This window comes from Hemiscyllium ocellatum, chromosome 47 (genome assembly GCF_020745735.1).
Source record: "Hemiscyllium ocellatum isolate sHemOce1 chromosome 47, sHemOce1.pat.X.cur, whole genome shotgun sequence".
NCBI lineage: Eukaryota > Metazoa > Chordata > Chondrichthyes > Orectolobiformes > Hemiscylliidae > Hemiscyllium > Hemiscyllium ocellatum.
The window spans coordinates 24,523,299-24,540,338 of NC_083447.1; positions in this window are offsets into that span (position 1 = coordinate 24,523,299).

The following is a 17,040-nucleotide window of genomic DNA, read 5'->3' on the forward strand; positions in this document are numbered from 1 at the left end:
CGCTAACAAAACTCCAAAAGAAAGAACATTTCAAAAGGGAAGATTAATTAAGTAATCTCCCTCCCAGTCCCTAAAAGGCCATTTTTTAATGCTCCCACTGCATTCACTGTGATTTCACTTTGACCATCTCTGGTCCCTATCTCATGTCGGGTTACAGGGTCGGGTCAACATGTCAGTGTCCAATGGCAATTTTGTCGATTTGTCGGTTAAATATTTGCCTGTAACAGATCTCCACAAGGCTCCATTCAGTCTTAAGAGTTCAACAAATAGTGCATCATCCAATGGTAAAGACTGGAAAATACCCAGCATCTCATTGTGCACCCGTGTGTTCAATTCAGGCTGCACTCAGCTAAATGTTCAAATATCAGTCTCCCACACCATTGACTATGTATTACTGTAGACAATACAAACGTGCACTCTGCTAACTGTCCACATGTTATTATCACACACTGTAGACAGCATACCATTGTTGGAAGTTCACACTTTGCACACTACAAATATTATAGATGTTGCATTACTGTAGACAGTACATACGTTGCACACTGTGGACTGTCCATACATCAGTTATCTCACACTGTAGACATTATATTCCACACCAGCACTGTAGCTGTACCAGCACACCTCTATTAGGCATGTGACAATTTTTAGAGACTGATGTTGTCAGGATGCACAACCTTTGCAGTATCCAGTGCGACCAGTCAGGTGATGGCAGCTTAGTGGAACAGGGAGGGTTGAACCTAGACTAAGTGTGGGATATCCAGTGACCAGGACCCAGCCCGTGCCATCCCCACATCCATACACAAACATCTCTCTCTGTCAGACTGACTTGTTAGAACCTGCCGATATTGCTGCAGATCTGTTCCAGTCCCAGAGTCACAGCTTCTTGATGCTGTTCAGACTGAGCTGGAGGGAAAGGAATTGCTGGACCCTTCCCTATTCCAGCAATTATTTCACACAACTCCCACGGGATTAACACAAGGTATGAATGAGACTGACATGAACCTGTAAAGTCAGCAAGTTTTTTTTTTAATTTGAGTTTCTGAGGGTAAACATCAATCCTTTTCACAGACGGCCATTCAGTGATTACACAGATTTGTTCTACAAGTTTGTTAATTGTACAAATGACCATGAGATTCAGCTCTTCCTGGACAACAAGCTAAGAGACACTGAGGTCATGCCAATGGTTCTGCAACATTATACAATATTGGGGTGAAGATATAGCCACAACTACTCCTCTGTTTTCATTGATTTGGTTCCAGTTTCTTCCATCTGTGGGAAAGTTGGCATGGTGGCTCAGTGGTTAGCATGACTGCTTCAGTGTCAGGGACCTAGGTTCTATTCCACTCCTGTCTGTGTAGAGTTTGCATGTTCTCCCTGTGTCCACATGGGTTTCCTCCTTCAGTCCAAAGGTGTAGCGGTAAGGTGAATTCACTATGCTGTAGTGTCCAGGGGTGTGCAATGCTAGGTGAATTGACCGTGGTAAACTGGGATTACAGTGGTAGGGGGATGCACTGAGTTTAGGTGGGTTGCTGTTTGAAGGGTTAGGGCAGACCCAATGGTCCAAATCACCACCTTCTGCATTATAGGGATTCTATGATTTAGACAGATTGGGCAAAGAGAATGAATGAGCAATTGACTTCCGAAACAGGCTGCATAAGGATAATAACAGGGCACAATTTCACACAGAATTACCACCATCTGAAATAGTTTAAGAGAAAAGAAAAAAAAATAGGAAATTCAGTCTCCTCACTTCAGGGACTGATTCTGAGCTGTCTACCCACAGCCAGTGTACTGTGCAAATGTAGATAAAAGGTGACCTGATAATGGGATACCAGCTCTATGCAGTTTTTTCAGAATCACAATTATTTTACCCTCTACAACACTATCTGCATCCCCCTACACACCGTTCCCCGGCAGCATCCATTCATCCACCCACAAAATCAGCCACTAGAGATATGCAAATGTCAAGTTAAGATATTAATAAACCTTCCATGCTTTAGAAACACTAGGATCTGCATTTGGACACTCGATGCTGTTCTATTTGTTCATTACAATGCTGATTTATGTAAAAGAACATTTCACTGCTTTCTTGATCTGGTGCCTGAATTTGGACTGTGTTGCCCCACAAATAAATGCATTGTGCGACCACTTACATTCACCAAAATAACTCCGACTTGTTCAAATACGTGTAAAGAATAATTTCCATCGATGGGATCAGTTCGAGGAATAGTATTGTAAATCAATCACATATGTGGAACACAAAATAACAAAGCTGCCAGAAATGGTAGAGAGTAAAATTGTAGGCCTCCTTCTGCTCTCCATCTCTGGATCACTGTGATTCTGTTCTTTGTTCTGACCCCTCAGTCCCTTACGGACTCGACTGACTACTATAATGTGTCTGACTGTCAGAGCATTGAGCAGCAGAATTAGATCAAATGGCAAGAATGGATTAAGAACTGTAAGGAACCATTTAAACCCCACCCAGCTGGGATTCACTCTAATAGCTCGGCTTTGAAATACAAAACTATGGTAGATTGTTGTTAGAATTACAACAGCATTTCTCTGTGCAATATTTAGTTTTCCATTTTCTGGAAGCAAATAGTGACAAAACGATCAAAGCTGAAAGTGACAATGAACCAAACAGAGCAAGAAGTGGCTGTTATTGACAGGACATAGATAAAACTCCTGTGTGAAGCATAAACTAAGAAAGATAAAGGGAAATAATAAACATTGATCTGCCTCAGTATGACCTCAGTGATAACAACCATCAGATCAGATGCTGCCATGGCCACCAGGTAGCAAGTGGTGCAGGAAGACAGGCCACACTTTCCAGATACAAAATATTAAGTGCCACTAAATTAATTGTTGTTCGGGACAGAAAAGAAAATAGACTAAAATAGTTTGAAGCAAACATACTACCCGAGTCCAGGCTATCATATCTGTATTTTGATAAAAAGACACGGACTTTGAATTAAGCAAATGGATAAACATCACAACTGTGATCTCATTTAATCTCAGACATGCCTATTCCAAGGTTTAATACACAGAGTTTATGGGATAAACCTTAGTCTACTTCCTGAAAACTGATTGACATCTTTGTAAGTTTCAATGAGATTTTTGAACCTTGATTTAACTGACTTTGCAGTTTAAGCATTTCCCAGCCTGGTGTGGGAAATGAGGAAGCTGAAGGGAGGCAAACCCAGAATCAGTGAAGATGTAAGCACACTTCTTATCAGGTTGGACAAATGGGAATGGTTTTCTTGGACTTAGCTCACCTATTTTAGAGTCATGAGAAGCTAAAGCTGCATAATGTTGAAGATCGGATCCCATTCCGGTTGTATATTCAGATCGTACTGGGATTTGGTCAATTTAAGTTTGGTCAGACATTCCTAATTTTAGACATTACCTGGACCAGAATTCCACTCCAGATTCCACCACATTACCCCATTTCCATCACACCTCTGGATGATGAGTTGAGTGGCCTCTTGCAGATGAGTAACAGAAGGTCCAAATACGAGGATGAAGCCCTGTATGGAAGAGTTGCCTTCTGACCAAAGTTTAAACAGGTTGCTAAAGAATCACATCATGAGCAGTGACCTCAGTCACCAAAGTGGACCAAATGTAGCTGGACCTCAGTTTGCTCTGGATTCCTCATTTGGGTAGGAGTGAGAGCAGAAGAGCAAGATGAGTTAGGATGATGAAGCAAATAGAAACAAAACCAAAGCTTTTGGAACAGATTCAATTCTGTAGAAGGGTCACCAGACTCAAAACATTGACTTTGCTTTCTCTCCACAGATGCTGCCAGACCTGCAGAGTTTCTCCAGAAATTTCTGTTTCTGATTCGATAATATCAATTTTTCTTTTGCAGGCATCGCTGGTTTAGATATCATTGGACTAAACAGTCATACCAACTACAATCAGAACCTCACTTAGATCCGACGCAGTAAATCAAAACTCCAGAGTTAATCGAGACTAACCGACCAGTTTGAAAATATATGATAAAAAGTGACCTGGTATCTGCAGAAAGACAGTCAGCAGTATCAGTCCCACGGTAAAACCAGCATATTTACACAGTTTCTGTACAAACCCACTTACCCGGAATACCAATGATGCCCAGGATCATGTCGTATATTTTGTTGACATTGCGAATAATTCCGTGCATTTTCTGACTGCATTACTCTGCCTCGAACAACCCGACTGAATTAAACTTGGAGTCAATGAAGCCAAATCATCTATATTCTCTGGAAATCACCTCAGGGACATTCAGATTGCAGCATTTTCAAAGATTTTGTGTACACTTTGGGTAAACAAATTCTGGCAGCTATCCACGTCAGAACACTAATGAGGTAGAATATGATGATACTGAATTGTTAAGTAATACAACTGGATAATTTATGTGAATCAATGATCTTTTTTGTTGCAAAAGTATGCAGCACTTTATGAAATAATATATGCAATACACTCCATTAAAGTCCATTTCAAATCATACAGAACAGAAAAGGCAAAGTGACCATAGTCCTGATCTCTATTAGACAGAGGTCACTGGTGGTGGTTTAACCTGAAGATCATGACATCTCAAACAAAGGGAAAGGTTGAGAAGGAGAGTCCTTCTTGGTAACATCACCCAGAGTGCCATTTGAACTTCTGCTATTAGTATTACAAGCCAGCTGCCCTGCCAACTGAGCTAAACCAGTTGTTCAGGGCTGTGCAGGTTAGGTGCATTAGACTGGGGTAAATGTAGAGTAGTAGGGTAGGGGAATGGATCTAGGTGGGTTACTCTTCAGAGGCTCAGTGTGGACTTGTTGGGCCGAAGAGCCTGTTTCCACATTGTAGGAATTCTGGGAAAAAAAAGGCAATCGTGATTGTTGGCCCTGATTTCAAGGAGGTTCGAGTATAAGAGTAGGGAAGTCTTCCTGTAACTGCACAAGGTGCTGGTGAGACTACATCTGGTGTACCGTTAACAGTTTCAGTCCCGTTATTTAAGGAAAGGCATCATTCCATTGCAGGCAGTTCAGTGAAGATTCGCTCGGATGGTCCCGAGAATGGATGGATTGTCTTATGAACAAACGTTAAACAGTTTGGGACTGTACTCACTGGGATTCAGAAGAATGAGCCGTGATCTCATTGAAACATAGGCTTTGACAGGGCAAATGCAGGGAGGATGTTTCCTCTCGTGGGAGGCTTGGCCAGTTCACTGAACCTGTTCATCTTTGGAATGTGGGAGGAAACTGGAGCATCCTGAAGAAACCCACACAGACACAAGGAGAACGTGCAAACTCCACACAAACAGTTACCAGTTTGTTGATGGCATTTGGAGGTTGCAGAAATGGGGCTAATACAATGTAGAGATACCTAACTCAATTCTGGTTTTCTTCCATTGACCAGTCCCTTCCCACTTACATCTGTAATTTCTCTGATACTTTATGTCAGTTTCAGAATTTCCAGTTTGCAGGCTCTAGCCACCTCCCCTTTTCCATGGACAAGCAATTCTTTCCCCATCCATCCCATCAGCGTGGTCTCAGGGCTCTCTGCTTCTTCCTGGAAAAATGGCCTGATGGGCCCTACCCACTGCCACCCTCCTCCACCTGGCTGAGCTTATCCTCACCTGAACAGCTTCTCTTAATGGCACTCACCTTCTTCAGGTCAGAGAGGTGGCCATGGATACCCACATAGAGCCCAGTTATGTTGTCTCGTTGTGGGGTATGTGGACAAGGGAAGAAAAGCAGAATTGAGTTAGGTCTCTCTACACTCCATAAGCCCCATTTCTGCAACCTCCAAATGTCATCAACAAATATGTCCTCCCATCTCCTCTCCTCCCGTGTCATCCTTCTGCAAGGACCATTCCCTCTGGGGGGACTCTGGTGCACTCTTCCTTCATTCTGCAACCCCAGAAGGTGGAATATCTGTCCATTTACTTCCTCTACCATCAATATCTCAGTGGTTAAACACACCTTCTAGATGAAGTCATGCTTAATCTATACTTCACTCGATTTAGTTTACTGCAATCCCTGCTCAGAATGTGGTCTCTACTACACTGGGGAAACAAAGCATAGTCTGGGTGACTGCTTTGCAGAACATTCACATTCTGTGGGCAACAAAATGTCCCTGAGCTTCCAGTTGCTTGAAACTTCAGCATCCCATCTCGCTCTCTGGCCTATATCACTGTGTCAGGCTTGCTGCATTGTTCCAGAACAGTGCCTCATTTTCTATTTGAGAGTTTCTAGACTCGGAGTTCAACAATTTTAGAACTTGAAACACCTTCTCCAATTCCTTACCCCAACCTCAAGCCTTGTCCTTGCATGGTCTGCTATTACATACAACCCACTATTAGCCATTAATTTATCCCCCTATTAACTATTTGATTTCCCAGGCTGCTCCACTTCTCCATCTGCCCAACTGTTTATCTCTCTCTCTGGGCTCCATCTCCACTTTACTCCTTCCCTCCCTCACCCCCAACCCACTCTATCTTCTGCATAAAAAAAACGCTTTCCTAGTGACTAGCGGCTCTGTGGAATAGTCACTGGACCCAAAATGTGAAATCTTGATTTCTCTCCACAGCCACTGCCAGACTTGCCAAAGTCTTCCAGCAAATTCTGTTTTTGTTGGTGATATTAGACTAGATTACTTACAAGTTCACACCGACCCACAACCCACCCAGACCCCATTCCCCCCCTTCACCTAACACTACAGGCAATTTAGCACGGCCAATTCACGGGGAGAATGTGCAAACTTCACATAGACACTCACCTGAGGTGAGAATTGAACCTGGGATCTGACACTGTGAGGCAACAGTGCTAACCACTGTGCCGCCCAGACTTGCTAAAGTCTTCCAGCAAATTCTGTTTTTGTTGGTGATATGTTGTGATTTGTTTAATTAAATGCTAATTGGAAGCTGCTGTTCCAGACCAATCATGTGATGCTGAGTGACCAAGGGGCATCGCGATTTGCTGAAACACTGGGGTTTCCCGAAGTCCCAATGGAGGCTTTGATTACAGAACGTTTAGGGGATCGATGGCAGCGAAACCTCCAAGCAGCTTGCACCCTGGTGGATTTGCAAATGGAAGTGTATTTAATTCTATCTTATTTTGTTCATTAAACTATACCTCTTACAGAATCCTGTACAATGATTTTTATTGGCCTCAGTATCATTATGGTTATGGGATTTTGGTGTGGGCTCATTTGATATAATTAGCATTCCTTACAATATGGTACTTGTTTGAATCAAGTTGCCTGTTACCTTCCCTGTTTTACTGTAGTGTTAGATGTGGAGCTGGAGTTGAGCAGGATTTTCTGAATTCTAATTCTGATATCTGCAGAATCTGAGCCAAAATGTAGAAAGAAGCACGAGCCTGGGTTATGGCCACAGCTACTTTTACACATGGATGTTATTCATTCACCCTCCATTTGCCTAAAATAGTCACATTCGCAATAGTGTTTATCACATTGTACACAGATCCTCAGAACACGGTCACCGGGCATGTGATATCAGGGTTAATCACTTATACTTGCAGTAACCAGCAGTTTCCTTCTGCTATGTTCAAGTTTTAGGTGAAATTGAGGACTGCAGATGCTGGAGATCAGAGTCAAGGTTAGAGTGGTGCTCAAAAAGCACAGCAGGCCAGGCAACATCTGAGGAGCAGGAAAATCGATGTTTCGGGTAGGAGCCCTCCATCAGGAATGAGGCTGGGAGCCTCCGGGGTGGAGAGATAAATGGGAGGGGTGTGGGGATGGCGAGAAGGTAGCTAAGTGTGCAATAGGTCAGAGAGGAGGGTGGAGTGGACAGGCAGGAAGGAAGATTGGCAGGTGGGACAGGTCATGAGGAAGGTGCTGAACTGGAAGGTTGGAACTGGGGTAAGGTGGGGGGAGGGGAAATGAGGAAATGGTGAAGCCCACATTGATGCCCTGGGATTGAAGTGTTCCGAGACGGAAGATGAGGCATTCTTCCTCCAGGCATCGGGGGGTGAGGGAGTGGCAGTGGAGGAGGCCTAAGACATGCATGACCTTATCAGAGTGGGAGGGGAATTCAATTTCTGCCGTCACTCATAAAAGATTTTATCTTCGTGACTAAGGCTGTGCAGGAACGTGAGCATAACTTCAGTACACCATGCACTAACTTCAGGTCCCGAAGTTTGACTATCTGCAAACAATATTATGCCATTATTGGAGCATTAACACTTGCTTCAGTTCAAGTGGACAAGTAGAGGTCATTTTAACCTAGTTGCTGTGCTTAATTGGATAAAGTAGTTTAATACTGAAGGGCTGTGCACTGATATTTATACATGATTTCCAATTTCTTAAGCTTCATTTTTGGCTAACATAATGACCATGTACTATTGCATTTAACAGTTTTGGGAATGTGGCCTGTGCCACTTCCACTGGAGGCATAACACCTTGGTCGGCCAGATTGGTGATAGCCCCTGCATAGGTAAGCAAATCCTCTTGTTGCTTGCATGGTATTCCTAACTTACCTGCTTTTGTACGCTCTATCCATGCAGTCACAGATCAAGAGAAACCAACTTCCATTCAGTGAGAGTGGAGCAAAGGGGAAGTTGGAGGGCTTGAGGGAGACTGGGGGAGATGTGGAGGTCAAGGAACTATAGGAAGCAGGAGAAATGGAAGGATTTGTGAATGCGGCGGGGGGGGGGGGGGGAAGAATAGGGAATGGGGCTGAATTCTGCCTGGGGAAAAGGTAAATGGAGATGGAAAAGAGGGACACTTGGAGGGAATCCCACGTGGAACCAATCCACCTTTTATCAACTATCATTCCTCCATCAAATATATCCACTGGCCACTCATCCTGCTGTCAGTGGAGTCTGTTTCTTTTTCTATAAATAGTTTCAATCAAATCTTCCCTTCACCTACTCTGCTGTAAGAAGAATATTCCTAGCTTCTCTTGGTTCCAACTATTCTTGCTATTATCCTTTATCCTCAATACCATTTCAGTGAATCCCTTTTGTGCGTTGCCATTTGTCCTATATTATGTTACCCAGTGTTGAGCAGAGTTCTCTGACTGGGACTTAACCAATGATTTTGCAAAAATCGGGAGAAAATCTTTTGCTTTATCTTTGCATCTATTTGCTCCTTCATAATGTCAGAGGTGAAAATATTTGCTGATGACCGTGCAATGTTAAGCACCATGTGCAGCTCCTGTCCTTACTGTATCCTGGAGCCACTTGTCAAGCTGTTGCTTCCAATTCTGGAATCTCCATCATTGAAAAAGACTAACTTGACAAGTGCATTCACATTCGTGTCCTACCTTAATTTGGAACTAGATTGGTATTCCTGTATTGTCACCGAATCAAAGTCATGGAATTCCCTGCCTAACATCAGTATAGATGCATTTTCACTGGACAGACCAGTTGTTCAAGTCGGCAACTCACCAGCACTGTCTCAATGGAAGTGAATGACAAGCCTTGCTAGTGTTGGCCCTGTTGCTAAACTGTAAGTTAAAAACAAGATTGCTGGAAAATCATGTATCCATAACCTCTCAACACAAATGGAGCTCCATTTCAGGTGCATTGTTTGTAGATATGTTCTATGTTCAAAGTTATTATACATCTCTGGAGCAGGTGGGATTTTATCCCAGGCCTTCTTGACAAGACACCCGGACTTTACTATAAGACACCTTCAAATTATGGATTTATCAGGTGCAATTTTGGATTGATTGTCTAATCTATGTTATAACTCGGGCTGTAGATGTGCTATTTAGTTCCTGTAGAGGGAAGTAAACCTTTTGCCTTGGGAGCAGAGCATGATAATTGGAGCGGTTCTGGGAACGTCCTTAAAACAGGTAAACATCTTACAACTCCAACAACTTTTCATAAGACAACAGGTTTTAAAACTAAATTGGTTGGTCAGCTTGTCTGAAACATCCTACAAAAGCAATAAAAATCATACTAAATATGAAACCTTTCTGCCTTCTTCCCATGCTCAGTAATTGGACTGCATTTTGCAGCTGAAGAAGGGCTCATGCCCGAAACGTCGATTCTCCTGCTCCTTGGATGCTGCTTGACCTGCTGCGCTTTTCCAGCAACACATTTTCAGCTCTGATCTCCAGCATCTGCAGTCCTCACTTTCTCCTAGATGTGAAAATGTCCTGTACTGAAAACTTTTTAAATTGATTAATGGTTTTGCTGCTTTTAGTTTAGAACTTTCCAGAAACATCAATGTCAGCAGCGCTTCCACTGACTGCCTGATTTTACAATATCATCTCAAAGGTCTCTTCTGTTTTGAGCAACTGTGCAGACATTGGGAAAAAGAAATGATGTTTTACAGTGCCCTTCCTGAGTGACTTCTGATTCTCACCAGAAGTGAAATTCACTGAATATATTCTGTCTGCATTTAGATCTCCATCTAACCTGCATCTTTATGTTCAAGGCCTTTCCAAATGCTCGTTCTTTTTCAAAAAATTTTGAGCAAAGAGAGTTTTAACTACTTCAAGTTAAAGTAACAGTGGTGCAATATAGTTTGTATTTTGAAATACTTCCATTGGAAGCTTTGACAAAAGAAAGAGTAACAGGGATTTTAATGCTTGGCTTTTTTAAAAAACTGAAGACAATTCTTTGATAAATCTAATCTAATCTAAAAGTGACAAAGTTGATTGATGAGGGAAGGGCTGTAGATGTCATACTCATGGACTTCAGTAAGGCATTTGATAAGGTTCCCCATAGTAGGCTGATGGAGAAAGTGAAGTTGCTGGGGCTCCAGGGTATATTAGCTAGATGGATGGAGATCTGGCTGGGCAACAGGAGACAGAGAGTAGCAGTGAAGGGAGTTTCTCAAAATGGAGAACTGTGACCAGTGGTGTTCCACAGGGATCCATGTTGAGACCACTGTTGTTTGTTATATACATCAATGATCTGGAGTGATATATAGGTGATCTGATTTGCAGATGACACGGAGATTGGTGGGTTAGCAGATGATGAAGGGGACTGTCAGAAAATGCAGCAGAATATAAACAGATTGGAGAGTTGGGCAGAGAAATGGCAGATGTAGTTCAATCCAGGCAAATGTGAAATGATGCATTTTGGAAGATCCAATTCAAGAGCGAACTACACGGTAAATGGAAATGCCCTTGGGAAAATTGACATACAGAGTGTTCAGGCCCTGAAGGTGGCAATGCAGGTCGACCGAGTGATCAAGAAGGCGTACAGCATGCTTTCCTCCATCGGACGTTGTTGAAGAAAATCTCAGATGCAGAGCTTGGGAATTGACCAAGCTTATTACATCTCATAATGTGTCATGGGTAACAGCCAGTCCATAAAACAAATGGATCCCGACTGTGTCAAAAAGCTCCAATTCAGTGGGGATTTATAAATGGCCCAACGACAATTTGCTTAACTAGACTCAGTACCACAAATTCACCACTAGATGGCCGACTTACACTTGCATGCAACAGAGTAGAGACCTTGCCAACAGTGGGTATTAATGGTGCATTGTTCTCAGGACTTGTGTCAATACTCTGCAATCACATGCTGATTAGCGAAAGTCTCCAGGTAAGGCAGTTCATGAGTCATGCGAGAAAGCATACGATCTCATAGGTACATAGAGACACTAAATCAATACTTTTCATCAATACTTTTCATCAGTATTCACTCAGGAACAGGACACTGTTGCTGATGTGAATATGGAGTCACAAGTGATTAGAATGGATGGCCTGGAAATATGCAGGGAAGAGGTTCTGGGAATATTGGAGAGGATGAAAATAGATAAGTCTCCTGGGCCTGATGGCATTTACCCTAGGATCCTATGGGAAGCTAGGGAGGAGATAGCAGAGCCATTGGCCTGGATTTTTATGTCGTCATTGTCAACGGGAATAGTACCAGAGGACTGGAGGATAGCGAATGTGGTCCCCTTGTTCAAGAAAGGGAGTAGGGATAGCCCTAGTAACTATAGGCCAGTGAGTCTGACTTCAGTGGTGGGCAAAGTCTTAGAGAGAATGGTAAGGGATAAGATTTATGAACATCTAGATAGGAATAACGTGATCAAGGATAGCCAGCATGGTTTTGTGAAGGGCAGGTCGTGCCTCACAAACCTTATTGAGTTCTTTGAGAAGGTGACTAAGGAAGTGGACGAGGGTAAAGCAGTAGATGTTGTGTATATGGATTTTAGTAAGGCGTTCGATAAGGTTCCCCATGGTAGGCTAATGCTAAAACTACGGAGGTATGGCATTGAGGATACATTAGAGGTTTGGATTAGGAATTGGCTAGCTGGAAGGAGACAGAGGGTAGCAGTTGATGGACTATGTTCATCTTGGAGTGCAGTTACTAGCGGTGTACCACAAGGATCTGTTTTGGGACCATTGCTTTTTGTTATCTTTATAAATGATCTAGAGGAAGGGCTTGAAAGCTGGGTAAGCAAGTTCGCGGATGACACAAAAGTCGGTGGAGTTGTGGATAGTGAGGAAGGAAGTGGTAGGTTACAGCGGGATATAGATAAGTTGCAGAGCTGGGCAGAAATGTGGCAAATGGAATTCAGTGTAGCTAAGTGTGAAGTCATTCACTTTGGTAGGAGTAACAAGAAGATGGATTACTGGGCTAATGGTAGGCTACTTGGTAGTGTGGATGAGCAGAGGGATCTTGGTGTCCATGTACACAGATCTCTGAAAGTTGCCACCCAGGTAAATAGTGCTGTGAGGAAGGCATATGGTGTACTGGGCTTTATTGGTAGAGGAATTGAGTTCCGGAGTCCTGAGGTCATGTTGCAACTGTATAAGACTCTGGTGCGGCCTCATCTGGAGTATTGTGTGCAGTTTTGGTCGCCATACTATAGGAAGGATGTGGAGGCATTGGAACGAGTGCAGAGGAGGTTTACCAGGATGTTGCCTGGAACGGTAGGAAAATCTTATGAGGAAAGGCTGAGGCACTTGGGGCTGTTCTCATTGGAGAAGAGAAGGTTTAGGGGAGATTTGATAGAGGTGTATAAGATGATTAGGGGTTTAGATAGGGTCGACACTGAGAACCTTTTACCGCTAATGGAGTCAGGTGTTACTAGGGGACACAGCTTTAAATTAAGGGGTTGTAGGTATAGGACAGATGTTAGGGGTAGATTCTTTACACAGCGGGTTGAGTGTTCATGGAATGCCCTGCCAGTAGCAGTGGTGAACTCTCCTTCTTTATGGTCATTTAAGCGGGCATTGGATAGGCATTTGGAAGTTATTGGGCTAGTGTAGGTTAGGTAGGATTCGGTCGGCGCAACATCGAGGGCCAAAGGGCCTGTACTGCGCTGTATCTTTCTATGTTCTATGTTCTAGGTAAGGCAAGTCTATTTCTAGAGCAAATTATGAGAAAGTTAAAAGTCAGACAACACCAGGTTATAGTCGAAGACGTTTATTTGGAAGCACTAACTTTCAGAGTGCTGCTCCTTCATTAGGTGGTTGTGGAGTATAAGCTTATAAGACACAGGTCTTTTTCAATATATCATTTCAGTTACATCACACTGTAAACTTTTGCTCTAAATTCTGTGTGTTACGATCTTATATTCCATAACCATCGAAAGCTCTGCGAAGGCTACTGCTTCTAAATAAACCTGTTGGACTATAACCTGGTGTTGTATGATTTTTAACTTCGAACTGAATGCAATATTCTAAGTATGGCTTAACCAACATAATATAAAGCTGCAACATGACATCCTGACTCTTGGACTCAATGTCCTGCCCAATACTAGAAGTATGACACACACCTTAACACCCTACCTACATGTGTGGCCACTTTCAGGGAGCGACAAACTTGAACCCGAATATCCCGCTGTACATCGATATGTTCAGGGTTCTGCCCTTGACTGTATACTTTTCCTTAACATTTGATCTCCTAAAGAGTAGCACCTCACACTTAGACGGATTAAACGCCATCTGCCATTTCTCCGCCCATATCTGCAACTGATCTGTATGGCACTGCATCCTCTCACAACCTTCTACAATATCCACAACTCTACTGATCTTTGCATTATCTTCAAACTTACTAACCCACCCATCTACAACTTCATCCAAGTCATTTATATCTGTTACAAACAGTAGAGGTCCCAGTATGATTCCTAGTCACTAGTCACCGTTCTCCAGCCAGAAGAACACCCTTCCACAACTACTCTCTGCCTTCTATGGGCAAACCAATTCTGAATCCATGCGGCCAAGTTACCATGGATCCCATGCATTATACTCTTCTGGATGAGCCTACCATGAGGGACCTTGTCAAAAACCTCACTAAAATCCATAGAGACAATATCCATCTGCTCTACCCTCATCGATCACCTCCTCAAACAAGTCAACCAAGTTAGTATGACATGACCTGCCCTACACAAAGCCTTGCTCACTGCCCCTAATTAGGCAGTGCTTTTCCAAATGTGCTTAAATCCGATCCCAGAGAATTCTGTCAATAGCTTCCCAACGACTGATGAAGGACTCACCAGTTTATAACTTCCTGGATTATCCCTAATTGCAGTCTTGAACAGAGGAACAACATTAGCTGCTTGCCAGTCTTCCGGTACCTCCAGTGGCTAGTGAAGATACAAATGTCGTGGTCAAGGTCCCAGTAATCTCCTCTCCTTCCTCACTCAAAAACCTGACGTAGATAGCATCAAGCCCTTGCAACTTATCAACCTTAATGTTCTTCAAAAAACCCAATATCACTTCTTTCTTGATCTCAAAATGCCCCTGCATATTAGCATACTGCACACTAATCTCACTATCCTCTAAATCCTTCTTCCGGATCAATACTGACACAAAGTTTTCATTTAGGATTTCACAAGCCTCCAAACACAAGTTCCTCCTTTATTCTCAAATGGTCCTACCTTCTCTTTCATTATCCTGTTTTTATTTTTTAAAATATGCCTAGAATGCCTTCGAATTCTCTTCAAAATTATTTGTCAATTTCATGGTCCCTTCTTGCTCTACTAATTCCCTGCTTGAATTCTTTCCTGCTTTCTTTATATTCTTTACAGTCCTTGCCCAATTTTAGCTTCCTAAACCTCCCATTTGCTTTTTTTCATTTGTGAGTAAATTCACAACCTCCCGCTTTATCCAAGGTGCCCTTACCTTGCTATCCTTATCCTTTCTCCTTACTGGAACATGCCAGTCCCAATATTGACACGTTGGGAACTCCATTCCAAATCTTCCTCCAGCCAGAAAAATATCCACTAACCATTGACTCTCTCTTTCCTATCACTCAGTTAATGTTGTATCCATGTTGCCCATGCCTCTTGTACCACGACTTATAATCTTCCACACAATTTGTTGTATGGTATCTTCTGGAAATCCATGTTAATCACATCAGTAACATTGCCCTCATCAACCCTTTCTGGTAAGTCATCAGAACACTTCAGCAAGATAGTTTTACACAATTTCCCCTTGATATTTTTTAACCAACCCACCTTTATCCATGTGATTATCAGTTTTATCACAATAGTTGTTTCCAGGAGCTCTCCCAACACCAGTGTTAAACTGACAAGGCTGTCAATTCCAGGATTAATTTACAAGTCTTCACAGAACAAGGACATAATGTTGATAACCCTCCAGTCTCCTGACACCTCCTCTCAGTCCAGAGGAGACTGTAATGTTATGGCCAGTGCCCCTCTCACTTCAATCAGAATCCTTGGATGTATCTCATCCTGATCTGGTGTCCTGTTAACCCCGAGTGCCTACATCATTTGGACAGGTAATTGGATAGAAAAAGTTTCCTCCTCCGCGTATCCGCACATTAACAGTTTACTGATTAGTATCATAGCTGTTTTCTCACCTTCACTATAAAGACTTAAAAATAAACTCTTATTTCTCTCCAGCACGAGTCCCCAATCCGCGACCTCGCGCAGAGTCGGTTAAACGGCCGCGGCCTCGTCACCCCGCGTGACAACTCAGGGCGGGCCTTTACTCTCATTCAGCTCTGATTGGTCAGAAAATCTGTCAATCTCGTGCTTATAGCCAATAGAAATGCGGTCCCGCGTTGGGAACGTCGTCTAGAAGTGAATGTGGTTAAAAAGAGAAGTCGCTGGAGAAACTCGGCAGGTTTGGCATCTTCTGTGGAGTTAAAACAAAGGTAACGTTTCAGATTCAGTGACCCTTCATCAGTACTGAAAGTAGCTCGGAAAAAAGTGCAGTTAGTGGCTCTCACTCCTGCAATAGGTGGAGATGGAGCCCAGAAAGAGAGAGAAGAGACGCAGATAAAGGGGATGGATAATTGTGAGGCAGGGAGAAATAAAAGCTGATACATGGGAAAAAGTATCAGTTTAAAAATAAGGGACACAGTTTAAAAATAAGGGGTAGGGCATTTAGAAAAGAGTTGAGGAGAAACGTCTTCACCCAGAGAGTGGTGGGTGTGTGGAATGCTCTGCCTCAGAAGGCTGTGGAGGCCAAGTCTCTGGATACCATGGGATCCAGGGTGTACTAGCTAGATGGATAAAGAATTGGCTGGACAAGAGGAGACTGTGAATAATAGTGGAAGGGAGTTTCTCAAAATGAAGAACTGTGACCAGTGTTGGAGTAGCAGTTAGTGAAGGGGACTGTCAGAGAATGCAGCAGAATATGGATCGATTGGAGAGTTGGGCAGAGAAATGGCAGATGAAGTTCAGTCTAGGCAAATGCGAGGTGATGCATTTTGGAAGACAGTTCTCAAGCAAGCTATACAGTAAATTAGAATCCCTACAGTGCCGAAACAGCCATTTGGCCCAACAAGTCCACACCAACCCAGTCCCCTACACCAATTACTCTAGACTTCCCCAATCTAATGCACCTTGCTTACATATCCCTGAACACGATGGGTAATTTAGCAAGGTCAATTCACCTCAGCTGCACATCTTTGGACTTCAGCCCTGGGGAAATTGACATATGGAGAGAACTGTGTGTTCAGGTCCATATTTCCCAGAAGGTGGCAATGCAGGTCAATAGAGTGGTCAAGAAGGCATTTACGTGCTTTCCTACATCGGATGGGGTATTGAGTACAAGATTTATCAGGTCATGTTACAGTTGTATAGGACTTTGGTTTGGCCACATTTGGAATATAGCATACAGTTTTGATTGCTACATTACCAGAAGGATGTGGATGCTTTGGAGAG